This window comes from Phocoena sinus, chromosome 18, assembly GCF_008692025.1.
Source record: "Phocoena sinus isolate mPhoSin1 chromosome 18, mPhoSin1.pri, whole genome shotgun sequence".
Taxonomy (NCBI): domain Eukaryota; kingdom Metazoa; phylum Chordata; class Mammalia; order Artiodactyla; family Phocoenidae; genus Phocoena; species Phocoena sinus.
Genome location: NC_045780.1, coordinates 75834548 through 75848753, shown reverse-complemented (window position 1 = coordinate 75848753; position 14206 = coordinate 75834548).

The window sequence follows — 14206 nt, the reverse complement described above, 5'->3', positions numbered from 1 at the left end:
AAAGTGAGGAAACAAAGCTTAATGTTTCATAGATGTATGCAGTCTGGTCTCCAAAGTGTAGCAATTCACAATCCTGCCGGCAACACTTCCTTGTGCTCTTGCCAGCATGAGATTTTATCAATTATTTAAATCTTGTTCCTGTTAAACTTGAAAAACAAAACAGTGTATTGTTTATACACTGACACCAATTAAACTGTTATTCCAGCTACCTCTGGAGTAGAAAGTCCTAATTCTATACTAATTTCACTAAAAATTAAATTCTTGTGATTTTAAAATATAATAACCAACAAATCCTCCCAAAACTCATGCATTCCAAAGAAATAAACTAGTACTAAAGATGCTAATTGGCCCTCCTCCCTTTTTCACATCCCCTTCTTGGACCATCTGCCCCATGCATAGCCCAATAACTGGGCTGGGAGTTGCAGGCATCTTTCGTGACACCAGTTATGGGCTAAGTCCAAGCAGAGCAGAAGTCAATCTGCTAAGAGAAAGCAGAGATATGAGACCATGTGACTCTAGAACAGCCAAAGAGAAGCTTCATTCATTGATTCTTTGATCAAATTGTCATGGCAGGGTCTGCTTCTGTTGGCATCTTACAAAATTCAACACTCTTTCATGACTAAAAACATTCAACAAACTAGAAATAGAAGGAAATTACCTCAACATAATGAAAGCCATATATGAAAAGCCCACAGCTAATCTTTAGAGAAATGCAAATCAAAACTATAATGAGGTACCACCTCACACCGGTCAGAATGGCCATCATTAAAAAGTCTACAAACAGGCAGTCCAATGGTTAGGACTCTGTGCTCTCACTGCTGAGGACCCGGATTCGATCCCTGGTTGGGGAACTAAAATCCCACAAGCCACACGGCACAGCCAAAAAAAAAAAAAATGTCTATAAATAATAAATGCTGCTGAGGGTGTGGAGAAAGGGGAGCCCTCCTACACTGTTGGTGGGAATGTAAACTGGTGCAGCCACTATGGAGAAGCGTATGGAGTTTCCTCAAAAAAATAAAAATAGAGTTGCCGTATGATCCAGCAATCCCTCTCCTGGGCATATATCCAGAGAAAACTCTAATTCAGAAAGACCTCTGCACCCCAGTGCTCACAGCAGCACTATTTACAATAGCCAGGACATGGAAACAAATGTCCATCAACAGGTGAATGGATAAAGATGTTGTATATATATATATACAATGGAATATTACTCCACCATAAAAAAGAATGAAATAATGCCACTTGCAGCAACATGGATGGACCTAGAGATTTTTTTAAACTTTTTATTTTATATTGGAGTATAGTTGATTAACCGTGTTGTGAGTTTCAGGTGTACAGCAAAGTGATTCAGTTATACATATACATGTATCTATTCTTTTTTCAAATTCTTTTCCCATTTGGTTGTTACATAAGGACCTAGAGATTGTCATACTAAGTGAAGTAAGTCACTTACAGAAAGACAAATATCATATGATATCACTTATATGTGGAATCTAAACAAAAATGATACAAATGAACTTATATACAAAACAGAAATAGACCCATAGACAGAGAACAGACTTGTGGTTGCTGAGGGGGACGGGGGTGGGGGAGGGAAGGACTGGGAGTGTGAGATTAGCAGGTGCAAACTATTATATATAGGATGGATAAACAACAAGGTCCTACTGTACAGCACAGGGAACTCTGTTCAAGACCCTGTGATAAATCATAATGGAAAATAATATGAAAAAGAATATACATATATGTATTGATATAACTGAATCACTGCTGTACAGCAAAACTTAACACAACATTGTAAATCAGCTATGCTTCAATAAATTTTTTAAAAAAAGCCCACAGCTAACATCGTACTCAATGGTGAAAAACTGAAAACTTTCCCTCTTAGTAACAAGGTCAGAATGCTCTTTATTTTTTCTGTTTGCATTTAAACTTCTTAACCTCTCATCAGAAATCTTAGTTTTCTCTTTGACAGAGAGTTAAGGAATTTAAAGTGAAAAATCATAGTGTCTAGCTCAGGGCCTAATACATAATAGACACTTAAGGAAGAATTCCTGCCTTTAACCAGCTCCTGGAAGGATGCTTTTTCTCAATTGTGAAACCTATTACTAAAGCAATGTTATTCATTTTTCTAGTTAATGGTCTTCTCTGATTTAATTATCTTATTAATTCAGGTTAATAGTTATTTGATTCAGAAACTGGCCAGAGACTGGTATATTTGCATGGATTCTAACCCCTGACAAAATAAAATTAAAGATTTTTCTTCTGATTAAACACTAAGAATTAGTAAAGCTACTGCTTTCTCAGCTGATTCATTGATTGACTTCAGTTAGAAGTTTTGCCAAGAGGAGTAATGACTGCACAATTGACCTTAAAGTGATTAATCCATGGAAGGGTACAAAAGCAAAGGCAAGGAAGACAAAGGAATAAAAGCAAAGTCTTTGCTTCTTTATATTTCACTGTCTACTTGAGGTTAGTCAGACAATGCAAATGTTGCACTTTTCATATATAAAACAAAATCCCATCTCAGAAACAAAGTTTTTTAAAGTAAGCAATTTGTCAAAAAGATGAATGAAATAAAATCTGATTTTCATGGTTTTTTTTAAATTTGCTAAGTGGAAAATACACGTACATACATAAAAAGAAATAAGGAAAAAAGATAAAGTTACAAATTAAGTACATCCATCAAATAAAATTGATTCTTCAAAAATATTTCTATTCGGGTTTCCCTGGTGGCGCAGTGGCCGAGAATCCGCCCGCCGATGCAGGGGACATGGGTTCGTGCCCCGGTCCAGGAAGATCCCACATGCCGCGGAGCGGCCGGGCCCGCGAGCCACGGCCGTCGAGCCTGCGCATCCAGAGCCCGCGCTCCGCAACAGGAGAGGCCACAACAGTGAGAGGCCCAAGCACCACAAAAAAATAATAATAATAATATATATATATATATATTTCTATTCTATATTTAAGTTTTCTTACTAAATTGTTAAATATGGTTACTTCTCTGAAGCATAGTAGACTGTTACACAAGATGTAATCCTACACAGGATCAACATTGTTTAATCAACTCATTAATCATTTTCTCCCTGAAACCAAGTCTTTGTCAGACTTGGGCATATAAAAGTGAATGAACTATAGTCATAACTGCCCTTTAGGAATTCAGTCATGAGATGCAGACAAAGAGATGAAACATCAATTACAATAGTTGTTATAAGTGCTACAATGGGTCACTTAGGAGATATATGATTTTATAAAATATTATCAAAAGCTTTACAGGTCAAAAAATGCTTAGTAACGGTTTCATATTTGGATAGATATTCACCATTCGAAAAATGGAGAATAGTGCTTGATAAAACATGCTTTGTATACACAAAAACATGGATTAAATAGATCATAGAATGCCCATTTTTGACGCTTCTGTTCAAAACAGTACTGGGAGTCCTAACTAGAGCAATTAGGCAAATAGAAGAAATAAAAGGCTTCCCAATTGGAAGGGAAGAAGTAAAATTGTCTGTTTACAGATGGCATGATCTTATATGGACAAAACCCTAAGATTCCACAAAAATATTGTTAAAATAAATAAATTCAGTAAAGTTGCAGAATATAAAATCAATGCACAAAAATCAGTTGTGTTTTCATACACTAACAATGAACCGCCTGTAAATGAAATTAAGAATACACTCCCATCTACAATAGCTTTAAAAAGAATAAAATAATTAGGAATAAACTTAACCAAGTAGGTAAATGGCATGTACACTGAAAACTATAAAATATTGCTGAAAGTAATTAAACAAGACACAAGTAAGAAGAAAAACATTCCACGTTCATGGGTTAAAGGAGTTAATATTGTTAAAATATTCGCAATACTCAAAGCGATCTACAGATTCAATGCAGTCCATGCCAAACTATCAATGGCATTTTTCACAGAAATAGAAATAACCATCTTAAAATTCATACGGAATCTCAAATGACTCCAAGTAGCTAAAACAATCTTAAGAAAGACAAAAAACAAAACTAGAGTCTTCACAGGAAAACGAACAAAAAAACTATAGAGTCTTTACAATTGCTGATTTTAAAACACAGTACAAATTTACAGTATGGTACTGGCATGAAAACAGACACATGCACCAATGGAACAGCATTTAAGAGACAGCACAGAAATAAACGCTCACTTCTATGGTCAAATGATCTTTGACAAAGTTTTCAGGGCTACACAATGGGGAAGGGATAGTCTCTTCAACCAACGGTGCTAGGAAAACTGAGTATCTACAAGCAAAACAATAAAATGGGGCCCTTCTATTACACCATAAACAAAAATCAACTCAAAGTTGATTAGATACCTAAATGTAAGACCTGAAACTATAAACTCCTAGAAGAAATCATACAGGAAAAACTTCACGACACTGGATTTGGCAATGATTTCTTAGATACGGCACCCAAAGAACAGGCATAAAAAGCAAAAGCAAATGGAACTACGTCAAACTTAAAAACGTCTGCATAGCAAAGGAAACAACGAACAAAACGAAAAAGCAATCTACAGGATGGAAGAAAATATTGCAAACCACAGATCTGATAAGGAATTAGTATCCAGGATACATAAAAATCTACAACTCAACAACAAAAATCCCCCCATAACCTGCTTTAATAATCAACAGAGGACTTGAATAGACCTGTCTCCAAAGAAGATAATTTGTAAATGGTCAACAAGCACATGAAAAGATGCTCAACATCACTAATCATCAGGGAAATGCAAATCAAAACCACAATGAGGTACCACCTCACATCCGTTACAATGGTCACTATTAAGAAAAAAGAAAGTAAAGTGTTGGCAAGGATATGGAGAAATTGGTACCCTTGTGCTCTCTTGGTGGGAATGTAAAATGGTGCAGGTAGTATGGAAAACAGTATGCAAGTTCCTCGAAAAATTAAAAATAGAATTCCTATGTCATCCAGCACATCTTATTTCCTAGTATACATCCCAAAGGATTGAAAACAAGATTTCAAAGAGGTATGTGCACACCTATTTTCATTGCAGCATTATTCACAATAGCCAAGAGGTGGAAGCAACCTAAATGTCTACTGGCTGATGACTGGATAAAGAAAATGTGATGTATACATACAATGGAATATTATTCAGCCTTAAAATAGAAGGAAAGCCTGTTTTATGCTATAACACAGATGAACCTTGAGGACATTATGCTAAGTGAAGTAGTCACAAGGAGACAAATGTTGCATGATTCCATTTACATGGAGTATATAAAGTAGTCAAATTCAAAGGAACAGAAAGTAGAATTATAGTTGCCAGGGGCTTGGGGAAGGGGGAAATGGAAGTTGTTCAAAAGGCAGAGTTTCAGTTTTGTAAGATGAAAAAAAATCTAGAGATCCACTGCACAGAGCGTATAGTTAACACTAACGTACCATATACTCAATAATGATTACGATGGTAAATTTTATGTTTGTGACTTGTACCACAAGAAAAAAAGATAACTGACTAATGACAAAATAATTACAGTTGTGAAATTTATAACATATACAGAAGCAAAATATATGACCAAAATAGCACAAAGGCAATAAGGGGAGGAACATAAGCATACCATTTTTAGGTTCTCAAATTTCACGTGAAGAGGTCTAAAATTATCTAAAGATAAACTGTAAATTTAAAAAGAATGCTGAGAGAACTTAAAGAACGCCTCAAGATGACAGCTAAGGGAAAAAAGAAAATATAAGACTTAACTTCGTCATTATTTTTATCGCCACCTTAGCGGAGTGGACGTTACTAAGTAAAGAAAGGTGTGGCAATCGATCGTAGTGAAGGTTGTTGATAATAGCTGCGGAACGTGGCCCACATTCATGAAGAAATCTCACTTGTCAGAGAAACAATAAACTGAATTAGAGTGTATGTCGGGAATATGACTGTATGTGAAGACTGAATAAAAGTGTTTTCAGGCAATGGCGCCTTGCTTCTGATTACGTGCAGGGTAAATAGTACTGTGTCTTCCAGTCCCCGTCCTGGACCATGGATTCCTGTGGACTCTGCACTATAATAAAAGGAGCTGTTCTATGCCATGACCCCAACTGCTAATCTTGTTCACCATGATGCTATATACCAAGTTTTATAACCCATGTGTAATTAAAGATGCAATTAACACTCAACAAGCTCAGGAGCTCCCCAGTTGAGGAGTAAACTCATTCATTCGTTCAGATTTGGAACAAGGCTACAAACCTTGTTCTAGACTACCCAGTGCCAGCTACTCCGCAGAGCTGAATAAAACACCTCATTCTCTTTCTCCTTTAGGGACATATCTCTTTCTCCTATCCTTTAAAGGTTCAAATGCCTCAGCCTAGGTCCTTCGTTCTCCTTTCCTTTTAGACTCGTGCCCTAAACATTCTCATCCATTCCTTCTTTTTTTTTTTTTTTATTGTGGACATATATATAACACAAAATGTACCATTTCATCCATCTTTTAATAAACAGTTCAGTGCATTAGGTACAATCACACTGCTGTACGCCACCAATTCTTTTATCAACAGTATCACTGATGGCTATTCAAACTTGTATCTTTAGCTCCGATCTCTTTCCCCAAAGCTAACGGCCTTTTCAGCATCTTCTTTTGGATGTTATTCCAGTCAGGTTTCTCTTAGGTGCAAGCAACATAAACCATCTCTAGCTAATCAGATAGAAAGGATTCTATTGAAAGGATTTAGAGTCACTTGCAGAATCTATGGAAAGAATTAGAGAATCATGCTTAAGCATGTTTGGGGGATTGAATATATATACCTCTCGCAATCACGATACAGAAGTGAGCCCATAAAAATACCACTGCTGTTACAGCTGGGCACAGACCACCACTTGCAGTCATAGCTCTGGGTACCTACTGCTAGATGCATAGGTGCTGGAGGCTCTGAAATCTGCATCTGGTTGCTGGCGCTCCACTGCTACTGCCACATTAGCATGGATTTGATAATGGCCTTCCTTTTCCACACCACCAGCCTCTACCTGGTTGACAAAGTCTGGGTCATCACAGCTGCAAGGGGAGCATCCAGCTCTGACCCATCGGATGGAACATTTGCCAAAGCAAAGGGCAGGTGCTAGGCAGCTGAAAAGGATGAAGACTGCTCACACCTTCTTCAGGAGACACCTCAAACTCATTACGAATTTAACCTGAACTCCTGATATTTCTCCCAGAACATTCTTGTGTTCTTTTAATCAACCAGGTATGAAAGGCAGAGATATAGATGTATTCATTCTATAGTCTTCTGCACCTCTGACAATCGCTTACACCCCAAGTGCATCTTGAATCCATCCACATCTCTCGAGATCCACTACCATCATTTAAATCCAAGAGTTTCTACTTAGAATATTCCTAGTCTCACCCATTATAACAGCTTTACTGAATATAATTTACATGCAACACTATTCATGCATTTAAAGGTACAATTCAATGACTTTCAGTATTTTCACAGAGTTGTGATACAGACTGATCACAACAATCTATTTTAGAACATTATCATCTTCCCCAAAAGAAACTCTATATCCATGAACAGTCACTCCCCATTCCCCCTCACCCAATACCCCTATACTCAGACAGCCACTAATCTACCTTCTATATCAATGGAGTTGCCTATTTTGGACTTTGCAAATGAATAGTCCTTTGTGACTGGCTTCTTTCACTTTGCATGTTTTCAAGGTTTGTCTATGTGTAGCATCTATCAGAATTTCATTTCTTTTCATTGCTGAACAACATTACATTGTAGGATTCATCACGTTATTTATTCAATCATTAGTTATTGGATTGTTTCCACTCTTTTGCTGTTACGAAGGATGCTGCTATGAACATTCATGTACTAGTTTTTGTATGAACATATATTTTCAATTCTCTTAGATACATACCCAGTCGTGCAGATCCTGGACATATGCTAACTCCACTTTCAACATTTTAAAAACTGCTAGATGGGGCTTCCCTGGTGGCGCAGTGGTTGAGAGTCCGCCTGCCGATGCAGGGGACACGGGTTCGTGCCCCAGTCCGGGAAGGTCCCACATGCTGCGGAGCAGCTGGGCCCGTGAGCCATGGCCGCTGAGCCTGCGCGTCCGGAGCCTGTGCTCCGCAACGGGAGAGGCCACAACAGTGAGAGGCCCGCGTACCGCAAAAAAAAAAAAAAAAAAAAAAACTGCTAGATGTTTTCCGAAGTGGCTACTCCATTTTTCATTCCCACCAGCAATGTGAGCGTTCAAAATTTCTCCACATCCTCGCTGACACTCGCTGACACATTGTTTTCTGTCTCTGATTATACCTGTCTTACTGGATATGAAAAAGTGTCTCATTGTAGTTTTGACTTGCACTTCCCTTATTATTAATGACAGCGAACATCTCTTTATGTGCTTATTGGCCACCTGTATGTCTTCCTTGGAGAATGTGCCTTTGCCCATTTTTAAATTGGGTCGTTTGTCTTTATATCGTTGAGTTGTAAGCGTTCTTCATATTCTGGAAACAAGTTCCTTATCAGATATACGATTTGCAAATATTTTCCCCCTTTTTTATAAGTTGTCTTTCACTCTCTTGATAATGTATAATGTCCTTTGAGGAATATTTTTTTAAATTAAGCCCAATTCATCTATTTTTTTTCTTTTGTCCTTTGTGCCTTTTGTGTCATACCAAGAAACCACTGTCTAATCTAAGGTCGCAAAGATGTGACTACGTTTTCTACCAAGAGTTTTACAGCTGTAGCTCTTACACGAGTCTTTACTCCCTTTTTAATTAATTTTTTATATGGTAAGATGTAGGAGTCCAAATTCACTCATATGCATGTGAATATCCAGTTGACACAACACCATTTGCTAAAAGACTGTCCTTTCAACAATGAATTATCTTGGCACTTTTGTCAAAAGTTAACTGTAAATATATATTTATTTATGGACTTTCAACTGTAGGCCATTGATTTATACGTCTATCCTTATGCCTGTATGTCTTGACCATTATACCTTTCTAGCAAGTTTTAAAATCAGGATATATGAGACCCCTGACCTTGTTCTTCTTTTAAAGATCATTCTAGCTATTCTAGATCCTTGCATTTATGCATGAATTTTAAGATCAGCTTGTTAACTTCTGCAAAAAAAAGAGACAGGTTTGATAGGGAGTGTTTTGATCCATTGATCAAACTGGGGAGTATTGCCAGCATTTTTTTTTTTTTTTTTTACATCTTTCTTGGAGTATAATTGCTTTACAATGATGTGTTAGTTTCTGCTGTATAACAAAATGAATCAGCTATATATATACATATATTACCATATCTCCTCCCTCTTGTGTCTCCTCCCACCCTCCCTATCCCACCTCTCTAGGTGGACACAAAGTACCGAGCTGACCTCCCTGTGCTATGTGGCTGCTTCCCACGAGCTATCTACTTTACATTTGGGAGTGTATATATGTCCATGCCACTCTCTCACTTCATCCCAGCTTACGCTTCCCCCTCTCCATGTCCTCAAGTCCATTCTCTACATCTGCATCTTTATTCCTGTCCTGCCCCTAGGTTCTTCAGAACTATTTTTTTCTAGATTCCATATATATATATATATATGTGTGTGTGTGTGTGTGTGTGTACTTGTTTTTCTCTTTCTGACTTACTTCACTCTGTATGACAGACTCTAGGTCCATCCACCTCACTACAAATAACTCAGTTTCATTTCTTTTTATGGCTGAGTAATATTCCATTGTATATATGTGCCACATCTTCCTTATCCACTCATCTGTCGGTGGACACTTAGGTTGCTTCCATGTCCTGGCTATTATAAAAAGAGCTGCAATGAACACTGTGGTACATGACTCTTTTTGAATTATGGTTTTCTCAGGGTATATGCCCAGTAGTGGGATTGCTGGGTCGTATGGTAGTTCTATTTGTAGTTTTTTAAGGAACCTCCATACTGTTCTCCATAGTGGCTGTATCAATTTACATTCCCACCAACAGTGCAAGAGGGTTCCCTTTTCTCCACACCCTCTCCAGCATCCATTGTTTGTAGATTTTTTGATGATGGCCATTCTGACCAGTGTGAGGTGATACCTCATTGTAGTTTTGATTTGAATTTCTCTAATGATTAGTGATGCTGAGCATCCTTTCATGTGTTTGTTGGCAATCTGTATATCTTCTTTGGAGAAGTGTCTATTTATGTCTTCTGCCCATTTTTGGGTTGGGTGGTTTGTTTTTTTGATATTGAGCTGCATGAGCTGCTTGTAAATTTTGGAGATTAATCCTTTGTCAACTGCCTCATTTGCAAATATTTTCTCCCATTCTGAGGGTTGTCTTTTCGTCTTGTTTATGCTTTCCTTTGCTGTCAAAAGCTTTTAAGTTTCATTAGGTCCCATTTGTTTATTTTTGTTTTTATTTCCATTTCTCTAGAAGGTGGGTCAAAAAGGATCTTGTTTTATGTCATAGAGCATTCTGCCTATATTTTCCTCTAAGAGTTTTGTAGTGTCTGGCCTTACATTTAGGTCTTTCATCCATTTTTAGTTTATTTTTGTGTATGGTGTTAGGGAGTGTTCTAATTTCATTCTTTTACATGTACCTGTCCAGTTTCCCCTGCACCACTTATTAAAGAGGCTGTCATTTCTCCATTGTATATTCTTGCCTCCTTTATGAAAAATAAGGTGACCATATGTGCATGGGTTTATCTCTGGGCTTTCTATCCTGTTCCATTGATCTATATTTCTGTTTTTGTGCCACTACCATATTGTCTTGATTACTGTAGCTTTGTAGTGTAGTCTGAAGTCCGGGAGCCTGATGCCCCCAGCTCTGTTTTTCTTTCGCAAGATTTCTTTGGCTATTCGGGGTCTTTTGTGTTTCCATACAAATTGTGACATTTTTTGTTCTAGTTCTCTGAAAATGCTATTGGTAGTTTGATAGGGATTGCATTGAATCTGTAGATTGCTTTGGGTAGTAGAGTCATTTTCACAATGTTGATTTTTCCAATCCAAGAACATGGTATATCTCTCCATCTGTTTGTATCATCTTTAATTTCTTTCATCAGTGTCTTATAGTTTTCTTAGTACAGGACTTTTACCTCCTTAGGTAGGTTTATTCCTAGGTATTTTATTCTTTTTGTTGCAATGGTGAATGGGGTTGTTTCCTTAATTTCTCTTTCTGATCTTTTGTTGTTAGTGTATAGGAATGCAAGAGATTTCTGTGCACTAATTTTGTATCCTGCTACTTTACCAAATTCATTGATTAGCTCTAGTAGTTTTCTGGTAGCATCTTTAGGATTCTCTATGTATAGTATCATGTCATCTGCAAACAGTGACAGCTTTATTTCTTCTTTTCCAATTTGGATTCCTTTTATTTATTTTTCTTCTCTGATTGCTGTGGCTAAAACTTCCAAAACTATGTTGAATAATAGTGGTGAGAGTGGACAACCGTGTCTTGTTCCTGATCTTCAAGGAAATGGTTTCAGATTTTCACCATTGAGAATGATGTCGGCTTTGAGTTTGTCATATATGGCCTTTATTACGTTGAGGTAAGTTCCCTCCATGCCTCCTTTCTGGAGGGTTTTTATCAATGGATGTTGACTTTTGTCAAAAGATTTTCCTGCATCTATTGAGATGATCATATGGTTTTTATCCTTCAATTTGTTAATATGGTGTATCACATTGACTGATTTGCGTGTACCGAAGAATCCTTGCATTCCTGGGAAAAACCCCACTTGATCATGGTGTATGATCCTTTTAATGTGCTGTTGGATTCTATTTGCTAATAGTCTGTTGAGGATTTTTGCATCTATGTTCATCAGTGATATTGGCCTATAGTTTTCTTTGCGACATCTTTGTCTGGTTTTGGTATCAGGGTGATGTTGGCCTCGTAGAACGCGTTTGGGAGTGTTCCTCCCTCTGCTATATTTTGGAAGAGTTTGAGAAGGATAGATGTTAGCTCTTCTCTAAATGTTTGATAGAATTTGCCTGTGAAGCCATCTGGTCCTGGGCTTTTGTTTGTTGGAAGATTTTTAATCACAGTCTCAATTTCAGTGCTTGTAATTGGTGATTGGTCTGTTTATTTTCTGTTTCTTCCTGGTTCAGTCTCAGAAGGTTGTGCTTTTCTAAGAACTTGTCCATTTCTTCCAGGTTGTCCATTTTATTGGCATAGAGTTGCTTGTAGTAATCTCTCATGATCCTTTGTATTTCTGCAATGTCAGTTGTTACTTCTCCTTTTTCATTTCTAATTCTGTTGATTGGAGTCTTCTCCCTTTTTTTCTTGATGAGTCTGGCTAATGGTTTATCAATTTTGCTTATCTTCTTAAAGAACCAGCTTTTAGTTTTATTGATCTTTGCTATTGTTTTCTTCATTTCTTTCTGATCTGATCTTTATGATTTCTTTCCTTCTGCTAACTTTGGGTTCTTTATCTAATTGCTTTAGGTGTAAATTTAAGTTGTTTATTTGAGATGTTTCTTGTTTCTCGAGGTAGGATTGTATTGCTCTAAACTTCCCTCTTAGAACTTCTTTTGCTGCATCCCATAGGTTTTTTTCTAGGTATTTTTTGATTTCTTCAGTGATCTCTTGGTTATTTAGTAGTGTATTGCTTAGCCTCCTTGTGTTTGTATTTTTTTACAGATTTTTTTTCCTGTAATTGATATCTAGTCTCATAGCGTTGTGGTCAGAAATGATACTTGATATGATCTCAATTTTCTTAAATTTACCAAGGCTTGATTTGTGACCCAAGATATGATCTATCCTGGAGAATGAGCACTTGAGAAGAAAGTGTATTCTGTTGTTTTTGGATGGAATGTCCTGTAAATATCAATTAAGTCCATCTTGTTTAATGTATCACTTAAAGCTTGTGTTTCCTTACTCATTTTCATTCTGGATGATCTGTCCATTGGTGAAACTGGGGTGTTAAAGTCCCACTTTAGTTACTGTCAATCTCCTCTTTTATGGCTGTTAGCATTTGCCTTATATATTGAGGTGCTCCTCTGTTGGGTGCATAAATATTTACAATTGTTGTATCTTCTTCGTGGATTGATCCCTTGATTACCATCTTAACAATAATAAATCTTTCAATCTACAAATATGTGATTAGTTTCCATTTATTTGACTTCTTTTATTTCTTTAAAAAATGTTATGTAGTTTGCAGAGAAGACATTTTGCCTTTATTGCCAATTACATTCCTAAGTATTTCATTATTTTTGGTGCTACTGTAAATGGAATTTTAAAAAATATATTAGGGCTGCCATTAACATAGAGCCACAAACTAAGTGACGTAAACAACAAAAGTTCATTCTCTCACAGCTCTGAACGAGAGATATCCGAAATCAAAGTGTCAGCAGGACCATACTCTCTCTCCTAGCTTCTAACGGCTGACAGAAATCCTTGCCATTCCTTGGTGCTGCTGCATAAATCCAACCTGTCATCATTGCCACACGACCATCTTTCCTCTGGCTGTGTCTTCACATGTTATTCTCCTCTCCATATATGTCTGTTTCTGTCTTTTCTCTTTTTATGATAAGGACACCAGTCATACTATATTAATGGTACACCCTACTCCAGAAGGATCTTATTTGAATTACATCTTAATAACATTTGCAAAAACCCTATTTCCAGTAACATCACATTCATAGGTACCAGGTGTTGGGACTTCAACATATCTTTTTGGGATACATAATCCAAGCTACAAAACTCTCATTTGGGGGTTGTTTCTTGATGTGTATACAAATGAAATTGATTTTTGTATATGGATCTTGAATCCTGCAACCTTGCTGAGTTCATTTATTAGTTCTCATATTTTTAGTGGATTCCTTAGGATTTCCTATACACAAGCTCACATCATCTGTAAATATTACTTCTCCCTTTCTGATCTAGATGCCTTTTATTTCCTGCCTAATTGTCCTGCATGGAACCTCCAGTACAAGTGTTAAGTTGGGTGATGAGCTTGGGAGCCTAGCAGGTGAGAAGACATTCCACCTAGCAGTTAAAGCACTGGACACGGTGAACACATAGAGGAGGAATGAATTTGGCTTATGGAAACAGAAAGAGAAAATTTCTTTCACAACGAGATTGTGTAGTGGTGAAGGACCTTATAGACCAAGAAGTCTTGACTTTAATGAGAAATGAAGTCACTAAATGCTCTTAGGGAAAGGCATTGCAGATTTTTCTGACAAATTAGAACAGGACAAACATGGAGGAGTGGGGTCAGTGGATTGGACACCAGATCATAGACTATTCAATTATCAGAATAAAT